The sequence below is a fragment of the Orcinus orca genome, chromosome 3 (assembly GCF_937001465.1).
Source record: "Orcinus orca chromosome 3, mOrcOrc1.1, whole genome shotgun sequence".
In the NCBI taxonomy this organism is placed as follows: Eukaryota; Metazoa; Chordata; class Mammalia; order Artiodactyla; family Delphinidae; genus Orcinus; species Orcinus orca.
This window is the reverse complement of record NC_064561.1, coordinates 151,794,674-151,819,211: the sequence shown is the minus strand read 5'-3', so window position 1 is coordinate 151,819,211 and position 24,538 is coordinate 151,794,674. Positions and strand designations below refer to the sequence as shown.

The 24,538-nt window shown below is 38.7% G+C and overlaps 1 long non-coding RNA gene across 1 annotated transcript; it reads right to left on the bottom strand.

Moving 5' to 3' along the window:
- Positions 1-429: 429 nt before the first annotated feature.
- Positions 430-18,108, bottom strand: LOC125964040 (uncharacterized). Its single transcript, XR_007476558.1, has 4 exons — positions 18,048-18,108; positions 15,287-15,333; positions 8,565-8,916; positions 430-6,423 (listed from the first exon to the last, which is right to left on the bottom strand). It is a non-coding gene; the product is annotated as an uncharacterized LOC125964040 (long non-coding RNA).
- Between the last annotated feature and the right edge of the window lie 6,430 nt (positions 18,109-24,538).

Here is a 24,538-nt window from a genome sequence, read left to right as displayed (position 1 = left end):
AAAAAGAAAACAAACAGTCAACCTGGTAACTTAAGAGTAATAGGTGATCACAAAACAGAGAAAATTAGATTAAGATAAACCTACACAGAATTCTACTCACATCACATTCCAACTTGACATCATAGAACAGAAATCACCAATAACAAGAATGTAGGGAGACCTTCATTATTTCTCCCCATATGTTCCCAGACTCAAAGATCCAAGGAGTTACAACTAAGGAACAAGGCAGATGTTACTTTCTACCTTCTCTATTCTACTCTGTGAAAAAAGGAGTAACTATGCCCTTTTACCCTCCCCACCACCTTCTACTCAGCTGCAAAAAAGAAAAACAAGAACAATAAACTCATTTAATTCAAAAGACAAGAATTATATAAGTTAAATTTTCTCACCACAAAATAGTTTATAATAATTTTTTTTATTTAAGTACAATTTGGAAATTAGAAGAGGAAAATTACTCTTAAATACCCTTTGGATAGAAAAAGAAACCAAAATTACAACTACAGACCATTTGGAAAATAACAAAAATAAGAACACTACATATAAAAACTTGGACAATACTGCTGTATAGTCAAAGTTACTTCAAAGATTTTATAATTAATTTCTAAAAAATAAAATAAATGGGCAAAATACTTAAGTTAGGAAGAGTAAAACAGAACAAACTTCAAGAAAACCAGCAGAAATGAGGAATAAAATACAAATCAAAAAACTAAGAAATAGTGAAATAGAGGTAAATTGGAATTCATAAATAAATTCGAAAGCTATCTTAAAAGAACAATGAAATAAACCAACTAGGACAAATACAGTTTAAAAACAGAGAGGTGAGAGGAAAAAAACACAGACACATTTTATGAAATTAGAAAAAAGGGCAAGCTACAAAAAATGACAAAATTGTTTTCATTTGGAAAAAGTAAAACATTGATAACCATGGAATAAATTGGGAAAAGTCGTCAAAGACATTCCTTCAAAAAATAATGCATGGCCTACACAGTTGATGGGAAAATGTTTCTCTTCTTTGAAGTAACAGATAATTCCTTTGATAAGCTCTTAATAAGTGTAGAAAAAAATGAAACACATTGTAATTAATCTTACAATCTAAAATAATCCTTATGGACAAATCTGACAAAGCAGATAAAAGAAACTACAAACACATCTAGTTTATAAAGATTAGTATAAAATTTATAAATAAAATATTAGCAAATACAAACCTTTAATGTAATGTAAACATTAAAAAAAAGACACCATGGTCATGGCCAGTTAGGAAACATTCCAAGAACGATAGAATGGTTCTTTAATACAGAAAAGATAAATCTGTAATGTAACTGATCACATCAATAACCAAGGGAATTAAAGCAACCATCTCAATAGATGCTGAACTAGCATTTGGAAAAAATTAAACATTCATTCTTGATAATTTTAAAATATATTAATAAAATAGAAAAAAATGTTCTTCATTCAACAACCAATGGTCAATGTCATACCTACTGTCAAAACACAAGAGGAATTTCCATTGACAAGTGTGCCTGAAGGCACCATTATTTATCACTGTTTTAAAAGTCTGACCAAACTAATAAAATAAATTATACATTTAAAAGAAGCAGAGACAGAATCATCATTATTGTTTGCACGTAGTGTGATTCTTTACCTGTAAGACCCAAGAGAATCAATTTTAAAATTTTTGATGTGCAAATTATCTATTAATAAAGACCCACAGGTTAAAACATGTTTTTAGCTACTGGCTGCCCAGAAGAGTTCTCTAAAATTGTACATTCTACTTCCTAAGGTTAAGGTTTTCTATACCAGAGCAGTAAACGGAACATATGACCTAGTACTTTTCTCTACTCATGTAATGAACTGGCACTTCGTGAGATTGTAGCTCTAATCTTTTTTTTTTTTTTTTAATTTTCTTCACTTTCATACTCAATGAAGGAATTCAGGATCCATTGTCAAAAGTTCTCCCGAGTCTTCTGAGAAAATCCCATCTTAAATGGCATCATATATTCAGCAGTCGCCATCTATTTACTTATTTATACCCCCAACAGAATACATTCTCAGTCCTAGAGCAAGGTGATATACACTAAAGATACACAGATGAAGTTGTTCTCACCCGTCTTGTTATACTGCAGCAGAAAAAGACATGCATGAAAATTCAAGGGGTACAAAAACATGTTTTGTGAGACCATAAAAAAAGGCAATTTTTACTCTTAGGTCCCTTTGAAATACACATTCAAGGATCTTTGCACATAACCATAGGCCCACTGCTATGGACTAAGAATAATTTTGAAAATGACTGAGTTAATATTCCGTAAAATGTTATGGAAAAACCCGAACAAACTTTTTGGCCAAACCAATATATCAGCTACTCCAGGAAAAACAAGTGATGCCTTAGTGTTCAAAGTTATCACCATGTTAGAGTACATGGACAGCTACTTGCTAAAAAAACAAACAAAAACTGCCTGTCTGTTAGACAATCCCTTAAAAGACACTTTGGCCCTGATTTGATCTGCTATTTTGTTGTTAACCGTCAAGTGGATTGAAGCTCCTGCCCAATCAGCAAGCATACCGCAGTGGCATAACACTAACACGAAACTCCTTGGGTTCCAACAGCATTACCTACCAGCCCATTTAACCTTCACTGTAAATCCTGAAACACAGTCGAGCTGCTGAGGCCACCTTGAGCACCCTGAGCCACCATGTTAGATCTGTGGCAGGATGCTGGAGCAGCAGCCACCCGGCAGGTAGGGGAGGGGCAACTACACCAAGGGCAAGTCAAAGAACTGCTTTCAAACTCTACGGAGGCCCACTGAACAAAAACAGAGCTATGAAAAAAAAAAACAGAGCTATGAACTGAGACCCAGTAACCAATCAACAGGATTCAGAGATCAAGAATTCAGCTGACCTTACTTAAACATAGCCTCTGGCCTGAGCACAGGTCTAGGAGAAGGGTCACAACTTCAGTGAGTTTTGCAAACAGTGGCTTCAGGTACAAATTACAGATTAAAATTACAGTACAGCCTTCACGTTTGTTCAGTGAGGAAGTAAAACTGTTTGATTTGACATTAATCATTTCAGCCTCAAATACAGAAATGGTAATCAATGAAATATTTATTGAGCATCTAATACTCTATATTATGATCTATGTTAGGAGCTACAGAGAAACCCAAAAGAAGTATAGAAAGTGGTCCCTGACTTCAAGGAAATTACAACTTAGTTGACAACTCGTACACTTACATAGTGCCTTAAAGTTATTCTTCAAAATTCTTAATACAATTAGTTATTAGGCTACTTTTTTAATATCTATTGCCCTATGATGCTCTAAACTCCATGAGCTCAAGGATAATTACCACCTGATCCACAACTTTATTTCCAATGCCAAGTACATAGCATTTGCACAATAAATATATCTTGAATAGATGAATAAATGGATATATGATTGACATGTTAGAAACTTTTAAAATGAGTGTTATCTGAATTGTGCCTAGCGTAAATAAGCACAAAGAATGAAGAGAGCTCCAAGGACTGTAAGTGAGAAAAAGGTAATTATTATCTTTAACATCATCTATAAAGATTAAGACAAAACCAAATACACCCACATATAGGAGCTTAAAATGTCTACTTGATTTGTTAATTAAAAGATAACACTGCAGCTTCAGAGCCCCACCAGTCGGGCCCTGCTACCCTCCCAGCTGTCTCCTCTGGGCTGCTATGCTTTCTTTATGCTGATTTGCTGAAAGTGGGAATACAGTCCCATTCTTGATTCCCCTACAATATAGAAAACCAGGATGTAAAGTATAATAAATCTTTAGTGAATCTGGAGACAGCATGAGTATGACCCAGAGAAACCTTCACTGTTAGTAGGGGTGGCCACTCACAGTCACTTTGAAAGCCTGCTGAGGCCTGCAGCATCCTTTCTGGCGATGCCCGTGAGTTTGTAGGTGCCTGCGCAGGCTGCCTTGTCCAGATGCTTTGATATTGTCCAGATGCTACCAGGCCTGAAATCTACTGAGAAAGAGGTCATCGAAACACTGCCACCAAGCTTAGGCTTTACATTGCCCAAAACCTGCACGTCTTCTCCTGAATCATAATCCGATCATTGACCTGCAGTGGTAGCAGGAATCCTCTAGCCACATGCTTAAAAGGTCAGTTTTCTTTTCCGGTTTCTTTTTTTTTTTTTCATTCAGTAAATACGTTTTCATCATCCCTTTTTCTGATATTGCTGGTAGGATACAATCAATACTTCTCACATTTGCTTGATCTGCCCGTTCTTCTTTCAGAATCATTCCTACACTGCATTCAGACATGAACTTTCTCATTTTCTCGCTTTTTAAAAAAATTAGCTCTACCTTGATTGCTACTTTTATTTCCAGTGTAAATGCACATCCCTGCTTATGCACACACTCTATTATTCTCATGGCTTTTGTTCTATTGGATCATGATGGAATTCATAATGTTCATAAAACATGGCAAATACCTAGGGGTCTTTGAATGGGGATGCCAGTACCCCTGAGTCATACAGAAATGTTCCAAGGCTAAGCAAGCATAGGTAACTTTAAAGCAATGATTTTCCCGATCCTCAGCTTCGTTCTGAGAATACAACCAAAGTAGAGAGATCTTTCTGGACCTTCCCTTTCACAACTATATACGTGAAAATCCATATTCACTTTTCACTTGGGCACCAAGATTTCTGACAGCTATCCTCCGTCAATCGCTTCTGTGTTTGCTTATTTATTCTTATTACATATCTGGTAGATTTAGATTAATGAGAATAAGCTATCATTAAAATACCTTTTGTATACCTATTATTTTCCACTTTTTGGCTGCTGTTTTATTCCATTGAACCCCGTCTCATTCCCATAATCAGTAATATTCAGATGCAGATGATAAGCTAAGGTATTTTATCATGAACCTTTTTCGGGGGTTCCAGTTTAAGATGACGTCGTTAACAGGTTCCCGAACTCACCTCCTTCCACAAACACACCGAACCTACAGCTACGTATGGAACAACTGCCTCTGCAAAAAAACCTAAACACTGTCTAAGCAACTCCTACCTGCCTGACAAACAAGAGAAGGTCCACATCAAACCCGATAGGAGAGGCTGGGACACAATCTCACCATAAACCCCACCCCCTCCCAGCACAGCGCCCCACCGTCAGGAGGGAACACAAAATGGGAGCTTCTCCCCGAGGAGACAAGGGCCTGAACCCCACATGGGACATCTTCAACCTTTTAAGACCTGCACCTGAGAGACAAGCCCCTGAAATACCTAGCTTAGAAAACGCACACGACTCCAGCCCGGACTCACCCGCCCCACGGTTGCCGCCGACGACCGGGCTGCTCCGTGACTGTGTGTGGGACACGCTCAGCTTGTCTGGGAGCTTCGCCCAAGGGGCAAGCGTCTGAGTTGACACTCATTTGGCGGCCCGCTGTGGAGCGTTCCAGAAACAGAAACAGGAGGGCGGCGCCATGTTCGCGCTCTTCCGCTCCGCGCTCTAAGCGCCCGCGTCTCCGGAAATACCTATCACGCGCATGTGCGGTCCGGGTTCTGTGCCTGGTGCCGTGGTTTTTGAAACTGCCTCCCAGGGGACTCATCTAGATCGCCTGGCACCGGTGGCCAGAGGGGCTTACCCTTGCAGTCCCATAGACCTGTATATGAATGAGTGAGCCTTTCTCATATCAAGTTTACTTCTATGTTTATAGATATAATTATATAACTATAAAAATTTGCAAAGCATGTTGCTTTGTGTCATAACAACAGTAATAAAGTTAGATCTATTAGAGGCTTATAGAAAACATGTTAATTTCAGATATCAATTCATATACTTAATTTTTACAAAGTGTATGTAATCAATATAAGACATCCAAGCATAAAAAAATTCCATTAGATTAAAATTTTGTGGAGGGAGTTGAATGGAAGGGAAAATTCAAGAAGAAAAGGAATGGTATATATAAATTTTCTGATTATTAAAATAATCTTGTTCCCATATTTAAATGAGGTATCGTGGCTATTGAATTGCTATTATTTCAAGATTCCACTGGAAATTTTTTTTAATTATTTGACAGTTTGTTGTAGGGCTAATACTTATAACTGGCTAGAAATTACATTATTTTCAACAACTTAAACTTAGAGCAAACTATTTTAGCTGTTAACCTAATGTGGAAGAAATAAAAAGATTTTCAGTATTATTTTAACTGATGTGCAAACAAAAAGTTCAAGGTCCCTTATGGTAGTCCATGGAAGACTAATGTGTATGTACTCCACCATGCATATCGGTACAAACTTAGCTGACGTGCTTTTGCTCTGAAGCTTTGGTTCATCCTTAAGTTCCTCAGTTGGGGCGCTTCTCTGGCTGACATTAGATTTCTCAGAAATCTAGTCCAGGTAGCTCTGCACCAAGCCCAGGCTGATTCCTTTGCACGTTCATTCGCCTAAGGAGTGGAGAAAATGTCAGACCTTCAGATCCCTCCTGACAAGTTTCCAACTTTAAGATCTCCTAAACACAATATTCATCAAAAATTGCACACACAGAGCCAGATGAGTCTAATTTGCTATTTCTCTAGCTCTATAATGATATGGTTTTACTAATGTTATACTCAGTTTACATTACTAAGCACAATACCTAACATATTAGTTTTCAACTTATGAATTTGGATTTAAGTGGGTTTACATTTTTTCCCTAAAAACGGTGAATGGCTACTAAGATACTACAGTATCTTAGTACTAAGGGGACAGCTTACACACCATTTCAGATCTCCTCAGCTGCACTGTCTCTCAGTCCAGCCACAGCCCTAACAACCAGTACTGCATGGGTTCTGACCTACTTTTGCAGGTGCAGCCTGACGGTGCTTTTCATCAGTCCTGTGCCAGGCACACCTTTCCTTCCACCCTGGGATGTCTCTGTTGACACCACAGAGTGAGACACCAGAGGAACCTGTTCCCTGCCAAGCCATATACAACCCAGAAGTGCAGGTGATTTGTCCCAGGAGGTGAACCTTTGACAAATGGGGAGTGGGAGCCTATGGATAATTGTTTCTCCTTTTCTTCCCCAGGAAAGATGATCCTAAGTTGCATTTCATAGGGTGGATCACTTATGAATAAGATGGCATTAAGGACCCCATTATTTATAGTAAATGGCATGCAGTAGCATCACAATTAGTAGGTATTGTTGTTTTTAACTGTGGTTTATTCAGATAAGATATAGTTGGATATGAGGTATTGGGTTATGCTGCAGCTATAGCACTTGAATGGCACAGAGACAATGATACTTATAGGATTGTAGAGCAGGTTGACTTTTGTTAACTTTCCCATGGTAGTAGCCAACTTGATAATACTTCCTTGTATTGGTTCTCCTTGAAAAAATTAAATGATATGCTTGGGGTATTAAACCGTTGACATACGTAAGCTGTGAAAGCCAGAGAGCCAAATAGAAGCTGTGAAGGAGCCTTGTCTCTTGCAGCTGCAGGACAAATTGTGTTGAATATCAGGCACAGAATCCAACAGTAACACTAGCAAGATTGCAAAGGAAACTGAATGTATAGACTTAAGAGTCACCCATGCCAAACCATATCTCTCTTATAAGAAAAAGGGGGAATTCTGAGACCTGGGATGGGAATATTTCCTGAATGAGCCTGAGAATCTTCAATTCTCATATTCCCCTAAACTTTCCATGAAGGCAAAAGAAGAGGAGAGCAGGCTGGACACTCTGAAAGGCCTTCACTTGATGCAGGTGCCTTACAAGTTGACACCTCCTCAAGACATGTCCTCCCCAAGAGCCAACCCCATGTCCTTCGCTACCTCCAGGCCAGTAGCCAGGCCAAATCTTAGCATAGCTGATATAGGCATAGAGAGGTCATACTCTGGGAGGAAATACCTTACACTTGAAGGAAACACAGAACCTGGCTAATCTGTACCATAGGAACTGAGAGAACATATGTAGGAGTGGATCCTGAGGGTGTTGGTCCAAGGGAAGAAATATAAAACCAAACAAAGGAGAATTTATGGAAAAGGGGAACCAGTCCCAATACATTGCTGGGATGCTTTCTTGAAGTTTAAACATGATGGGTCCATAATAAATGAGGTAGACATGCCAGAACGTCCTTAGCATAGTAGTAAGAAAGAGGCCAGAGGATCAGGGAGGTTGGAATATTCAAGTGGATTTATTAGGTAAGAACCCAATCCATGTCTACGTTTCCTGGGAGGGCCCAGAGAATACCTTCACTAGAGCAACAGAATGCGTGGATGGGGCATGAGGGGGATCTTTAAGAAATATCTTTAAGAAATTCAGTGAGGGATATCCTCTGAAGCACAGTATTTATAGTAGAAGATAGTACCATACAGCTCTGCTCTCTAGTGCCAAAAGGCATGATTCCAGAACAGCAGCAATGGGGTGTTACTTTTAATTGTTGAAAGCAAGGTGGATGTCGTTACCAAGTCATAAGATCAGAAGTGCATAGCAGCGATGTTTTAATTCACTGACAGAATGATAGGAATAAATAATGCATTCAGGATCAGATCTAGAAGGCACCAGTAAATTATATGAAAAGGCAGCCCAGACTGCCGCATTACATACCTTTTTTGTATTAACACAAATCCCTCAGCTTATTTATAAGGTCTCATGGGGAAGGGAGAGCTGGTCCCTTCCAACCACCTGACCGAGGAAGAGTAACAGTCCTGGTGCACAGATGAGTCAGTGCAATGTTGACGCAGGCAAAAACGGACTTCTGTTGTGTCACAGTCCCACTCAGCATTCGTCCTCAAGGGCGGTGATGAAAGGAAATCTTTCCAGTAGGCACAACAGCAAGCAATCCAAATAGGTTGCTGTTGTGTGTGTGGAAGGAGAAGTGGTCCAAAGTGCAGATACACATGGATTCCCATGCAGGTGAATGGCTTAGATGGTTGTTCGAGGTCTGAAAGGAATTATACTGAAAGATTGGGGCCAAAAAAAAACTGGTGAAGAGGTATCTGGATGACCCCTGGGGGATAGCCAAGACACGTGTATTTTTTTGTTTCGTGATAATACCCACCACTGCCCATTGCCTTCACTGTCACCAGAGTAAGCTATCTCAATGGTAAATCTGACCTTGTCACTCCCCTGCTCATAATTTTCAACTGCTATTTTAAATAATGAAAGTAAATTTCAAAAAGAAAAATCATGTTCAATATGACATTAATTTTGTTCAAAATACCACATATGTATAAATAAAAGATTAGAAAATATATATGAAAATATTTTAAATGATTATGCAGAATAGAATTTTTCTTTATATTTTTATATATTTTCTGAGTTTTCTTCAGTTTATGCATTACTTTAGCAAGTAGAAAAGAAACAATAAACGCTAATAAGTAATACCAATAGAAGTTAAAACCAAGCTAAAATCATCCCTCTCAAAAACAAAAATTTTGTACCACAGATTGTCCCTTTAAAATTTTTGTCAAGGGTTTCCATATTTTAAGAATCAAATTGTATGTTTCCTACCTGAGTCTGGCCTAGAACAGTGAATATTTTCATGTGTGGTAGATATTTATAGGTGGAATATTAAATTGTATTATTTTCAGGAGGGTTGAGCCAAACCAAAAGTTGGCTCTCTCAGTAAGAGCTTTGAAAAAAATTATGTTAAAAGAAAAAGGGTTCAGGGCTTCCCCGGTGGCGCAGTGGGTCCGCCTGCCGATACAGGGGACAGGGATCGGGGAAGATCCCACATGCCGCGGAGCGGCTGGGCCCGTGAGCCATGGCCGCTGAGCCTGCGCGTCCGGAGCCTATGCTCCGCAACGGGAGAGGCCACAACAGTGAGAGGCTCACGTACCGCAAAAAAAAAGAAAAAGAAAAAGAAAAAGAGTTCAAAAATAATTCTATCTGAAATAATACTATAAAGGACTATGATTTCAGAGAAGGGAAAAAATATCTGGAAGGGGAAGGTAAACATGAGAATACTACCAGCCAGATTGCTTAATACAGACCCATGTGGCAGGCAAATTAAGAGAGTAAATCCTGAGTTCTCATCACAAGGGAAAAAAAAATTTCTATTTATTTATTTTGTATTTATAGGAGAAGATGGATGTTCGTTCACTAAAATTACTGTGTAATCATTTCATGATGTATGTAAGTCAAGTCATTATGCTGTACACCTTAAACTTATACAGTGCTGTGTGTCAATTATATCTCAATAAAACTGGAAGAAAAAATATAATAAATAAATAGAATGACACTAAGTTTCCTTATCCTGGTACACAAAGCCCTCCTGGATCCAACCCTTGCTCATCTTTCTAATCTCATTGTCTCCCACTTCTTGGCAGTTCTTGCCTAACTGCTTACCATCTCTCAACTCCTATATTGGCCTTGCAGTCCTCCTGGCTAGAATGACCTCTTCCCCATTTTACATTGCCCCTCACCCTGCCCATCTACCTGAATAAATGATACTCACCCATTACACTTCAGATTGTTGCTGTCCCACTGCAGGAAGCCTCATCTAGCTTCCTCTTCCCAAATTGTACCCTATACTACCCTAGGCTTATCTCCCTGTTGAACTTAACTACTTGATATTTCAAGTATCAGTTAATCCACCTGTTTGCTAAAGGCAGGAATCATGTCATCTGTATCCCTTTATCCCAAGTGATTGGTTTGTTACCTGAGTCACAATATGCAATTAATAAATTTTGGAGTGAATATATTAAAGGAGAAAAGAAGGTATGACATTTTACTCAATAAATGCATTCCTAAAAATTTGAACAGCTTTGGAAAAAACCAAGTTCCACATATTTGAATTTCTGTGTTAGGGTAGACAGATCGCCCCTGTAATCATGTCTGACTTCCCACCCTTGTGTTACTCAAACATCTGCTACTGATTAATCTGCTCTGACGCAAGCATCGTCCTGGCCTGAGGCCTGACACTCAAAGGTGCCCTGGTTACCCACAGCTTTCCAAGTCACTGTCCAGCTGTTCTCACTGATGGCCCATGGTATCACAAGTCCCAACCTACTGGGTTCTAGTTTTCCATGTTGCTAGTATTCAGTTTTAGTTACTGCCTACTTTTTCATGTCTCTGCATGTTCTTCTAGTTCCTCTAAAGTCTGTGTCTTCCATCGTTTATCTTCTGGAAACTAAGTCTCTGATCCCTGCTGGCTGCCTTCCAACTGTACCTGGGTTAACTGTGTAACCTTTGAATCTCTATGAGTCACCTGCCCCAGATCTTGGGCTTGGTTTGGGCCAAAGGTACACGTACGCTATCTGTTTTTCCTGCCTGCCGGATTGGCATCCAGTTCGGGACCTTCCTTCAGATTCATTTCATAGTGTATTGCCTGGATTTACAATCCTGACCTTCTCTGGCCATTCTCACCCTCCCTCTCAGTAACCAGATGCAACATCCCCAAATTATTAAGCTTTTGTGCAAATCCATACTTTATTATACTGAGCTGGCTTAAAGTGAATTACAGTTGTGATACAGGGCAGAGCAACGTTTAGGAATGAATTCAGAGGTAATGACTCTCTCTGAACAGATACAACAATTCAGAGCTTTGTATGAGATGATTTAGAGGAGGAGTTGCCAAATAAGTCTGGTGAGAGGCACTTCTTAGAGAACACCGAGCGTGAGCAAGCTTTCTACGTCAAGAACCTGACAGTGTGGCTGGGGGAAGCCAGCAGACAAGCTCCTATGACATCATCAGCAAGTGTGCATTAACATGACAGCCACTTGTTAGTTTATCAGCCTCCCTCTAGCTACCTGCCTTAAATTATTTCATTACCAATATTGACTTAGCTTATCCGAATGCCCTAATGTGGAAACCATTTTTGTTTCCCCCGAAATCTATGGAATAACATTGATAGGAAAAGGAAGTTGAAACTTCGTCCCAGATAAGACTTGAGCATTACGTACTCACTTATGTAACTAACATTTCCATCATATTTGCGATCAATTTGTTGGTGTTTCCCTGACTTATCTGCATCCTTCCTTCAAGTAATAAAAAGGACTTCCCAGTTTAACAAGTCTTCTTTATTGTGCAGGATGATATTAGGTACGTTGTGGCTGGCTGTCCTCTGCTTTTATGGATACCTTGGAATTTGGCTATCTGCCCCAAGATCTCCTTCCTTGCTTCTCTTTTTTTAATTCCCTGCACAACTAAGCTTGGGGTAAATATGGATGTCCATACTATTTTCTCATCAGTCATTTATAAACCACAACAGGACAATGGTCATCTTTAGATCTTTGGCTATCTTTTTAAAGAAACATTTTTCCCTTCATTTCCTTGTTATTCTTCAGTTGTTTTAAAGTCTACCTAGTCACTGAACTGATCTGCAACTTTTCATGGAAGAGAATTGTGTTATGCTGAGTCAAGTGCGGCATGCTGCATTCTCTATGCTGAAAATGTGGTATTGATTTTTTTTAATGATATTTGGTCTGGGGGGTATGTATTACTGTTGAATTATTACGTCTTTTTGAATCGAACACTTCACAAATGGATTCGAGATGGTCCTTTATGGATTAAAATACTTCTGAACAGTACATTATCTGTAACAACAAAATAAATCACCAGTATGTGAATAAAATATTGATTATATCTTCCTCTCCCCATTAATTTGGACTTTACATCTAGTATTTCATTTTTTATGTAATGAGATGGCATTATATCCACATTGATTACAGCCTAGAAACATTTTCAATTAAAATTTCAACAGAATAAGTATTCTTTGTTTCAGGTAGAGCTGAAAACAAAAATTAAAATTGCATTTTCAAAATAATTTGTTTGATGTCAATAGCTTATCAGTGACTTTTTTCATGAACTCAGAACAATCTCATTAGAAAAGTATCTATCTCATGAGCTGCCACAAATAGCTGAGAAAATAGATTTTAGGCTGGCTCTAGGCATTAGCTCTTGATTCAACCAAAAAAGAAGAATTTGAAAATATCCATAACACATATCTCAGCTGATGGAAAAAGGTGCTTGTTTAACTCATGTTCTCCCACTTAGACCATACAAATGGATTCCTTTTCATATTGTGATTGCAGTCAGGGGTAGTGGAAACAACATCACAGTTATCCTCAACATAATCATCACCATCACCGCCTATGGGCATAACAAGATTGAAACCAGGGATTTTCAAAGGGTTAGAAGAGGGTATAAATGTCAAACATAGTTCCAAAATGAACAGGAAAGACCTGGAAGTGTATCAAGGATGAGGTTAGTTATCAGGTATCTAATATAAAGATATTAAGAACAAAGTGAGGAAGCACAGCTGACACAAGATCCCATTTCATGATTTTTGAACCACTGCTTTTTCATGGCTATTATCAACAATAGCAGGATATAAAGTGCTGCTGTGGAAATACATTTACATTTTAGAAGAACAAAAGAAAATACACTAATGGTTAAAAAAATGTTACCAGGAGGACTTCCCTGGTGGCACAGTGGTTAAGAACCTGCCTGCCAATGCAGGGGACACGGGTTCGAGCCCTGGTCCAGGAAGATCCCACATGCCGCGGAGCAACTAAGCCCGTGCGCCACAGCTACTGAGCCTGTGCTCTAGAGCCCGCGAACCACAACTACTGAGCTCACGTGCCACAACTACTGAAGCCCGCGTGCCTAGAGCCTGTGCTCCGCAACAAGAGAAGCCACCGCAAGGAAAAGCCCGTACACCACAACAAAGAGTAGCCCCCGCTCGCCACAACTAGAGAAAGCCCGTGCGCAGCAACGAAGACCCAATGCAGCCAAAAATAAATAAATAAATAAATTTATTTTAATATATATATATGTATTACCAGGGAAGAAAAATGAGAGAGATAGTCATGAAGAAGGGTTGTACTTGGGGTTAAACTTCTATCAGATCCTATAAAGTGCTAGACAAGTTAGGTTAAGTTATATACTCTTCAAAACAAGCTTTTGTGGTGCTGACACTATCCATCCTGTATTACAGAGGAGGAATTGGGCTCAGCAAGTTTAAGCAATATGCCCGAGGTCACCCGGCTGAGAGAAATGAGGCAGAATTGAATACCATGCTCAATTAATGCAAAGATCATTTGTTCTAGTACAGATGTCAGTGGTTCTCAAACTTCACCTCATGTTCCTATCACCTAGGAATCTCTGAAAACGTATCTCTACCTGGGCACTGCTCAGGGTCCATTGAATATGAATCTCTAAAGGAGCTAAACATCAGCACTTTTCAAAAGCTCCCCATGTAATTATACATGTGTAGCTAAGATTGAAAACACTGTGCTAGTAGAAGGCCACCTAAAGGCTGAGAATTAATAGGCAGTGAAAAGGCCACCTGTCCAGGAACAAAGTAACCAATATTTATAAAGACCTTATTGACATACTTCCTGTAAGTGGCCAAAACAAATATTTTTGGCCAGAAGCATATCAGCAGATGATTCCTTTCAGCATGTTTACAGCTAATTTGTAGCCCAGAAAGGAAGTTGGAAAACAATGATAAGTGGATATAACTTCCTGATAAAAACTTAGAATTGCATACATATTTCCTGTAGGAAATTCTAAGTTAATTGAAGTCATAAGAATCCACTTGAAAGGCCACTGCAAGAAAATAAACAGAGCTTAAAACTTGTCCTTTCCCTTTTCAATAAGTTCCCTTTACTTTTCAGAATAATTCAGTACCTAAAGCTTTAAGAAATGTGGGGGATAAGATCAAGAGAGAGGTCAAGATGGAAGCCTAGAGAAAACATAGACAGATTACTTAGAGATTGGGAACGGAAGACATCACATCGAGAGAGAGGATAGCAATGAAGAAGAAAGGTACCTAGGACTGAACCTCAAGGACCTCCAGACACTCATGAAGGAGTGGCAGGAGGTAGAAGAAACACGGGAGAATGTAGGGGCTGGAAGCTAACAGAGGTGAAGGTTTCCGGAAGTGAGGAGTGTGCATCTGATCAATCACTGCTGAGAAATCAGGGAAGCTTAAGACAGAGGAGTGTCCACTGCATTTGGCAAATACAGATGTCACCAGTGACCAGTGTTATTTTTTCTTGTCCACTTTATTCCAGGTGGACAGTTAGACCTCATTCGTGCTCTGCCAAGAAATTAAAACTCCTCTTGTGTCTGACAGCCAAACAAGTTGGAAATACTGCCTGAGATCAATTTTACATCCTGCAATTTTAAAGTTCTTTTAGCAACAGCTAAACCTTAGCTCTTCAGTGGGAGGGAAACAAGAGTTAGAAAAGCTGAGATAGAAAAGAAAACAATACATATTTAACCTTAATTTTTTTTTCTTCACGTTTTACTGAGATATAATTGATACGCAGCACTGTATAAATTTAAGGTGTAAAACAAAATGATTTTACTTACGTACATCATGTAATGATGATCACTGTAAGTTTAGAGACTATCCATCATCTCCTGTAGGTACAAAATTAAAGAAATAGAAAAAAACCGGTTTTTTCTTGTGATGAGAACTCAGGATTTACTCTCTTAACAACTTTCCTATATAACACACAGCAGTGTGAATTATATTTATCATGTTGTACATTACAGCCCTAGTACTTATTTATCTTGTTACTGGAAGTTGTACCTTTTGAATGCCTTCCTCCAATTCCTCCTCCCTCCACACCCCACCTCTGGCCACCACAAATCTGATCTCTTTTTCCGTGAATTTGTTTGTTTTATTTAACCTTAAAATTCATCTTACCGATTTTGAAGACTAAATCAGCACTGTACTTCGAGTTACTTCTCTTGACTCATAAAAGTTTACAAGAAAGTATGCTTTAAATTTTTTAATTCCTTTACATCAAATGTCTGTGAATGACAAGATACTCTTCAGAAAATTGTGGTTGGAGGTATATTTAGAAAAGTGTGGGTTTTAGATCTTTATTTACTAATCTCTTTAAAAGTAGAGAGAGTCATACTATATGATTTCCATTATATGACATTCCGGATAGCGAACAGTAAAAAGATCACTGGTCGCCAAGGCTTTCAGAGGGAGACGGGGAGGACTGAATAGGTGATGCAAATGGGATTTGTCAGGCAGTGAGACGATTCTGTATGATACTGTACTAGCAGATACATGACTTTATGCATTTGTCAAAATCCATAGAACTTTATAGAACAAAGAGTAAACTTCAATTTATAAAAAAAATTTTAATCTTTTATAAGGCCTGAGGATCTCTAGAAGGAATGAAACTATGATAAGAGAATATAACTGTATTACAAATACTGTATATGAAACAACTTCAGTGAAGGGGAGTCGAGGGGGGAAATGTGCTGACCCAAATAAATTTAGAAATGAGTGGAGACTACAGGACTAAAGGCAAAAGGAAGTGCTTATAAGCGCTGTACTAAAATTAATAAAGTTATTTCCCATAGGAGTACAGAGTACAGTAATAAAGTTATTTCCCATAGGATGATACTGCTATCCATGTGTACCATAACTGAAGAGTAAATAAATGGATAGCAGATGGTGGGAGCCTGATTTCTCAATGTTGCTGCGGCAGGTTATAGAAGAACAAGGGGAAGAAGCTGGGATGACCCATTTAGTGACTGATTATAATGGGAGATATCAATAAGACCTCAAGTTTAGTTATTTCCCATAGGATGATACTGCTATCCATGTGTACCATAACTGAAGTAAATAAATGGATAGCAGATGGTGGGAGCCTGATTTCTCAATGTTGTTGTGGCAGGTTATAGAAGAACAAGGGGAAGAAGCTGGGATGACCCATTTAGTGACTGATTATAACGGGAGATGTCAATAAGACCTCAAGTTTAGCTTAATATAGATGTATATGGTTACATATAGAAATATTTATAGATGTTATAAATATATATACACATATATTTCCTCACTCCATCAGCAGAGAAGACCTAGAAGTGACAATACCCCAGGAATGATAAGCACATTGGTTTCTAATACCATCCACTCAGAAAAGAAACCAAGGCTCCTTGGAGAAATGGCTAGTTCTAGGACTGGGGTAAGAAATATATAAAATAAGTCTGGAGAATCTCATAGTGCCAGAAAGTACAGAAGTACTAAAAAACAAAACATTGATGGGGCTATGTCAAAAGGAAAACAGGAGCCCAGGGAAAGAGCTCCCAATGGCCAAATGCTGGAACAATTTGAGCAACAAAATAAACAAAATAGCGTTAGTTTAGAACACAAAGTGTAAAATAGATATCTGTGAGTTCATGATGATTTAAATAAACAATTGAATTAAATTAATAAGTGGAGGAGGCTGCTCTCTCTCCCCGCCAGCACCGCTCACACTTCAGACATGAGCCCAGGTTGTCACCTGTGCTTCTGACTGACTGGCTATAAATCAGAGGTTCCCAAGTCTCCCTCCTCGGGTTTGATTAAATTGCTAGAGTGGCTCACAGAACACAGAGAAATATTTTACTTACTAGAGTACTGTTTTTTTATAAAAAGATACAGTTGAGAAACAGCCAGACAGAAGAGATGCACTGGGAGAGGTATGCAGAAAGGGCTCAGAGCTTCCAATCCCTCTCCAGGAGAGTCACTCTCCCCAAACCTCCACGTGTTCACCAACCTGGAAACTCTCCAAACCCTGTCCTCTTAGGTTTTTATGGAGGCTTCATTACATACGCACAATTGATTAAATCATTAGCTTTGATGATGGATTCAAACTTCAGGCTGTCTCCCCTTCCCAGAGGTTGGAGGGGTGGGGGATTGAGCGGGAGCTGAAAGTTCCAACCCTGACTGGCTCTCCTGGCAACCAGCTCCCATCCTTAGATGCTTTCCAAAAGTCATCTCATTAACATAACAAAAGACACGTTTTATCATCCTTAGCACTTAGGAAATTCCTAGGGTTTGGGGAGCTATGAGCCAGGAATATAGCTCATAGCTAAATATAGATGAGAAATATATATTTTAATGACCAGATATATATTTCTTATAAATCACAGATATCAGTGTGTCACCCCAAAATTCATATGTCAAATCCTAACCTTTCAGGTGATAGTATTAGGAGGTGAGACCTTTGGGAGGTGATTAGTGCCTTATGAGAGAGCCTCCAGAAAGCTCCGAAGCCCCTTCCACCGTATAAGGATATAGTCTGTGACCTGGAAGAAAGCCCTCACCCTACCTTACTTGGCACGCTCACCTCAGATTTCCAGCCTCCAGATTCCTGAGAAATAACTGTGTGTTGTTTATAAGCTACCCAGTCTATGGTATTTTGTTATAGCAGCCCAAATGGACTGCTATATTTCAAAATTATTCTCTTATTTGATGGTCATCACACATCTGAGAAGAATGGAAAAGAGAAAAAAAGCATTCCACGTTTGTATTTATTGGAAAATATAAGAGATAATAAAATGCACAATGTATCTTTTTAGTCAAAATGCACATGAAATGAATAAAGCAAAGACCATGAAAAATACCCCATGTGACTGAGTAGCTATATTTCTTGACAATTGTGATGCAACTTGGATGACTTTCTCCCTGGTGACATGTGCCTCTTTATGGAGCATCCTCATTACCTAGCATTTCCCAGGCCTATAAATTTCTATGCAGCCACCCACAGGTAACAGTAATACACTAGATGCTGCTCCTTAAGTGACCGTGAATATTGCTTGCCAAATCTGAAAATAGAAATCCAAACAAGTTTCATTAAATTGAATATTTGTGCCTTATACACTGGGCTACATGTTATATTTTTTAAAGTTAAGATTTTAAATTGTGAAATTCAAGTAAGTTTTAGTGCATTCTTATATCTGACAATTAGTGATTAGATATCTGGAAGATTTGCTAATAAAAGTTCCAAAATCCAAGGACTCCTTGACAAATGAAGAAGCTGAAATTCAAGAAAGTTCTCACTGCAGAAATATCATGTGAAATTTCTTCTCAGTTAGCTTATTTTAGATATGTCAGCAAAGCACCTGAAATTGGCCACCGTGTCCAGGACCTGCTTTGTTTCTGACTCTCAGATTGAGGCAGTGGATCAGTTCACGAGCAGATGGGGGTTTGGTGCTCTACAGCAGGGGTCCCCAACCATAGGTCCAAGGCCTGTTAGGAATCAGGCCGCACAGCAGGAGATGAGCGGCGGGAGAGTGGAGTGAAGCTTCATCTGCCGCTCCCCATCGCTTCCCAACACTCGCCTTACCGCCTGAACCACCACCGTACCCCACCACCGCCCACCACACCCTACACTCCTCCACGGAAAAATTGTCTTCCACGAAACTGGTCCCTGGTGCCAAAAAGTTTGGGGACTGCTGCTCTACAGCACGGCTCCTGCAGGCCTCCTCTGCAGGTCACCCTCCCTCAGTTCAGCATGCGAGGAGATGAGAACCCAACTAAAATCTCAATTTTACCATAAGACAAAAAGGCCTGCATTCCAAATCCTAAAATGTTACCGTATTTCACTGGAATTTTAATTACCCCTTGACAACAACTTCATGAGCACTTGTCTGAATTTTACAGACTTGAAATTTTTTAATACGGCATGATGCCGTAAATTTGAAATTTTGAAACACACAAAACCATGGAATATTTTATGGTGTTTACATACTTTTTTCCTTTTTTTTATTGAAGTATAGTTGATTTACAACGTTGTGTTAGTTTCAGGTGTACAGCAAAGTAATTCAGTTACACACATTTGTTTTCAGGTTCTTTTCCATTATAGGTTATTATAAAATATTGAGTATAGTTCCCCATGCTATACAGTAGGTCCTTGCTGGTTACCTATGTTATATATAGAAGTGTGTATATGTTAACTCCAAACTCCTAATTTATCTCTTCCCCCACCTTTCCCCTTTGGTAACCATAAATTTGTTTTCTATGTCTGTGGGTCTATTTGTTTCGTATAATTTCATTTGTATCAGTTTTTTAGATTTCACATATAAACGATATCATATGATATTTGTCTTTGTCTGGCTTACTTCACTTAGTATGATAATCTCGAGGTCCATCCATGTTCCTGCAATTGGCATTATTTCATTCTTTTTTATGGCTGAGTAGTATTCCATTGTGTAAATATACCACATCTTCTTTATCCATTCTGTTGATGGAAATTTAGGTTGTTTCCATGTACAGACTTGAAATTTTAGACAGTGAGATTTATGGTTTGCTTTGAATATGCATAACATGGAATACATTTTCCAATGTATTTTCCTTCTTAAATTCTTTTGAAACTAAAAGACTATACCCTGTCCTGGGTAGCAAATTACCTAGAACTAGCATCTTAGAGAAAGACTGAACTTTATAAGTTATCTTACTTACTTCCCTCTCCCATTTTGACTGCTGGGGAAAAAACTTCATCTCCATCAGAAATCTAAAATATTTTCATATCAGAGTATAGTTGTTGCAAATACCTTGAAATATTATTTGTGCTCATCAATACTAGAAGTTATGTAGTCATTAACTCTGTGTACTAGATCATGATTTAATGCATTATTTAAGCAGGTATCACAAATTTTCAAAAATTTGACAAATGTCCTTCAACAGTGGCGGTTTTCTTTGAAATTTTAAGTGTTTTATTCTATGCATTAAAAATATTATTCTGTAGCCAAAGCAGTCTTGAGGGAAAAAAATGGAGTTGGAGGAATCAGACTCCCTGACTTCAGACTATACTACAAAGCTACAGTAATCAAGACAATATGGTACTGGCACAAAAACAGAAACATAGATCAATGGAACAAGATAGAAAGTCCAGAGATAAACCCACGTACCTATGGTCAACTAATCTATGACAAAGGAGGCAAGGATATACAATGGAGAAAAGACAGTCTCTTCAATAAGTGGTGCTGGGAAAACTGGACAGCTACATGTAAAAGAATGAAATTAGGACACTCCCTAACACCATACACAAAAATAAACTCAAAATGGATTCAAGACCTAAAGGTAAGACCGGACACTATAAAACTCTTAGAGGAAAACATAGGAAGAACACTCTTGGACATAAATCACAGCAAGATCTTTTTTGATCCACCTCCAAGAGTACTGGAAATAAAAACAAAAATAAACAAGTGGGACCTAATGAAACTTAAAAGCTTTTGCACAGCAAAGGAAACCATAAACAAGACGAAAAGACAACCCTCAGAATGGGAGAAAATAGTTGCAAACGAATCAATGGACAAAGGATTAATCTCCAAAATATATAAACAGCTCATGCAGCTCAATATTAAAGAAACAAACAACCCAATCTAAAAATGGGCAGAAGACCTAAATAGACATTTCTCCAAAGAAGACATGCAGATGGCCAAGAAGCACATGAAAAGCTGCTCAACATCACTAACTATTAGAGAAATGCAAATCAAAACTACAATGAGGTATCACCTCACACCAGTTAGAATGGGCTTCATCAGAAAATCTACAAACAACAAATGCTGGAGAGGGTGTGGAGAAAAGGGACCCCTCTTGCACTGTTGGTGGGAATGTAAATTGATACAGCCACTATGGAGAACAGTATGTAGGTTCCTTAAAAAATTAAAAATAGAATTACCATATGATCCAGCAATCCCACTACTGGGCGTATACCCAGAGAAAAACATGATTCAAAAAGACATATGCGTCCCAATGTTCATTGCTGCACTATTTACAATAGGCAGTTCATGGAAGCAACCTAAATGCCCATTGACGGACGAATGGATAAAGAAGATGTAGTACATATATACAATGGAATATTACTCAGCCATAAAAAGGAATGAAATTGAGTCATTTGTTGAGACGCGGATGGATCTAGAGACTGTCGTACAGAGTGAAGTAAGTCAGAAAGAGAAAAACAAATATCGTATATTAATACATATATGTGGAATGTAGAAAAATGGTACAGATGAACCGGTTTGCAGGGCAGAAATTGAGACACAGATGTAGAGAACAAACGTATGGACACCAAGGGGGAAAAGCTGCCGGGGGCGTGGGGATGGTGGTGTGCTGAATTGGGCGATTGGGATTGGCATGTATACACTGATGTGTATAAAATTGATGACTAATAAGAACCTGCTGTATAAAAAAAATAAATAAAATAAAATTTAAAAATTAAAAAAATATATATTCTGTAAAGGAACCCATAGACTTCACAAGACTGTCCAAAAGTTCATGGCACTAATAAGATTAAGAACCCATACATAAGGCCATATAATTAGAAATATTTTAATATGTGATGATATACAAATTGGTTTTGTTTATTGCATTTTGACTGAACTAAGACATAAATTCTACTAATCTATATTGCCCAAACTGGGCATTACACAGTTCTCAAGTAATTTCTCATAATATATACTCCATGAAAGGACTTCTTTTGGGTAAATCAGCCTTTCACACTTGCATCTTCAGAAGAACCTCAGTTGTTCTCTGCCACTTCACCTGTTCTTAGGTACTTCACCTTACACAGAGCAGATCTGCATTGGGCTTTTAGGGACACCAGGGGAGATATAATTCCCATCTTCCTTCCTCTCCTACCAGACTCATGTGAGTTACTGATGCCTATTAATTCCTTTAGGAACTTAGGGTTCAGGATAGTCCCTTCAAATTTTTTCCATAGCATAATTAGGGATAAGAATTAATAGTCATGTGCTGTCTAGTGGGAGGACAGTTATTAACATTCAACAGAGGTATAAATGTCTAACAACAGGCCTTTTCCCAAAAGGAAGATTCTAACAGGAGAACTGCACAATTCAAAAGAAGCATCAAGCAGGGAGGAAGAAGAACACAGAAAGAAACGAGGACCCCAAAGTCTCTCACACTTTTGCCCAGAGTCAGCCCTAAACTTTGATGATTCATTTAATTCTAATTATTCATCCTTCAAAACCAAGTTGAACCATGCCTGCCACTATGACACTGCCATCCCAAAAAGTCATTCTTCCTCTATGTTGCCACATTTAGCTCTTAGCTCCATCACAACATTGATATCTTTATGTGACTCCTCCTTCGAAGATTAATGGTTATTTTTCAAGGATTTAGAATGGTTCCTGACAAATAAATCACTGAAGAATTAATCAGGAAATTAATTTTAATTTATTAATTTCTTAATAAAGAATTATTCTCTGATAAAATTGTTTTTCAGCAAGCGTTGATTTAGTGCTATCATACCAGCAGTACTATGAGACATCTGGATGACCTAAACTGGTCATTTTAAGCCATCACTGTAGCTCAGAGATGAAGCTAAAGAAAAGATTAAAAGGTTAGGTGCAAATTTGTAACTTGAAGAAGCCTCAGAGTTCTCAAAACACAAAAGATGGAGCTACCAATTTGCCCAGTGACTTGACTTAACCATGGCCACACACTCTGTCTAGAAGGCATAGCAAGGTCACTCTGAGCCTGATTCAGTTTCACAAGAGCAGCACACAGCAACTCCCCACATCACTTCTAACCCGCACCAACCACTACGCAGAAGCAAGAGAGAAGCTCAAATCTTAACCGGTCCCTGACGAACATGACCAAACACTCCAAACACCCAAGCCTGCACTCGACCACTAACTGGTGGAATCCTGAGTGTTCATATATGGAAAGGATCTGGCAATCACCTGTTCTGACTTACCCACAAAGTAGGAATCGTCTCTACAATGTCTGGGGCAGATGGTCACCTACCTCTGCTTGAAAACATCTCTGGACAGAAGCCCGTTACCCTGTGAGGTGCCTACAAACCTCTGTTGGGCAACTGTTGAGATTAATGAGCAAACATATATAAAGCACATATCACTGGCACATAGTAGTTGCTCAATAAATGTTATTGACTTTATTATCATTATCAACTCCCAAATCCTTTTTATTTTGCTGACAATTTCTTCTTTAAGATATAAAACAATGTACAAGAGGGCAAAACAGTAATTCTAGTACACCTCAGTTTGTATAAAAGGTAGAGAATAGACGTAAGAATGTGATGGTGTGTGTGAGCATGTATGTGTGACCATGTTTACAAAGTTTCCTGAAGGAATCCCCAGCTACCACTGCAGATGATGCCCATTGGGAGAACCCGAATGTTTGTACCAAAGATGCGTCCAATCCTCTAATGCCAGAAAGCTGCTGGGCTCTGACCCAAAGCGGGGTGAAAAGCCCTTCCCCCAGTCTTATGCTATACATTGTCACCTGGACCTTGAAGCAATATTGCTATATCCCAGAGTGCATAAAATCCATCACTCATCTAAGCCATTCCAAGACATGGGGCAGGGAGTCATCTTCCCGTCTCTAACCTTTCCAAAGCTCAGCTGTGGACCACCTAAGGTACTTCGCCTCATCATCACCTATTATCACTGAACCCCACTTGGGAAAAACGAACACACACAAAATATTTCCACTAGCGTAAGTAACTGTTTCTGTATCTGTAGTAACAAATTCTCATGTGGGAAAAGAAATTATCTAAAAGGCACGATGTCTACAGAGATGCAGCTCTGGCTAGAATATAAACACCTTTCAACATTGTCACAGAGAGCAGTTCAGTTACTGAGAACTACAGCTCTTCAAACATACACTTTTCTAATTATGGGCTAAGCTCTGCAATTATAAAACCAACAACCCCATTCCTGTGGCTTCCTCAACAAGAGAACTTTTCTGCCAAAAGTATATTCAAGTCTCCAGCTCATGGAGATACACTTTGAATTGACAGGTTGGTTTTGCCCTCACCTTCTACCATTCCCATGTAGGTTTAAAAGGCCTAGA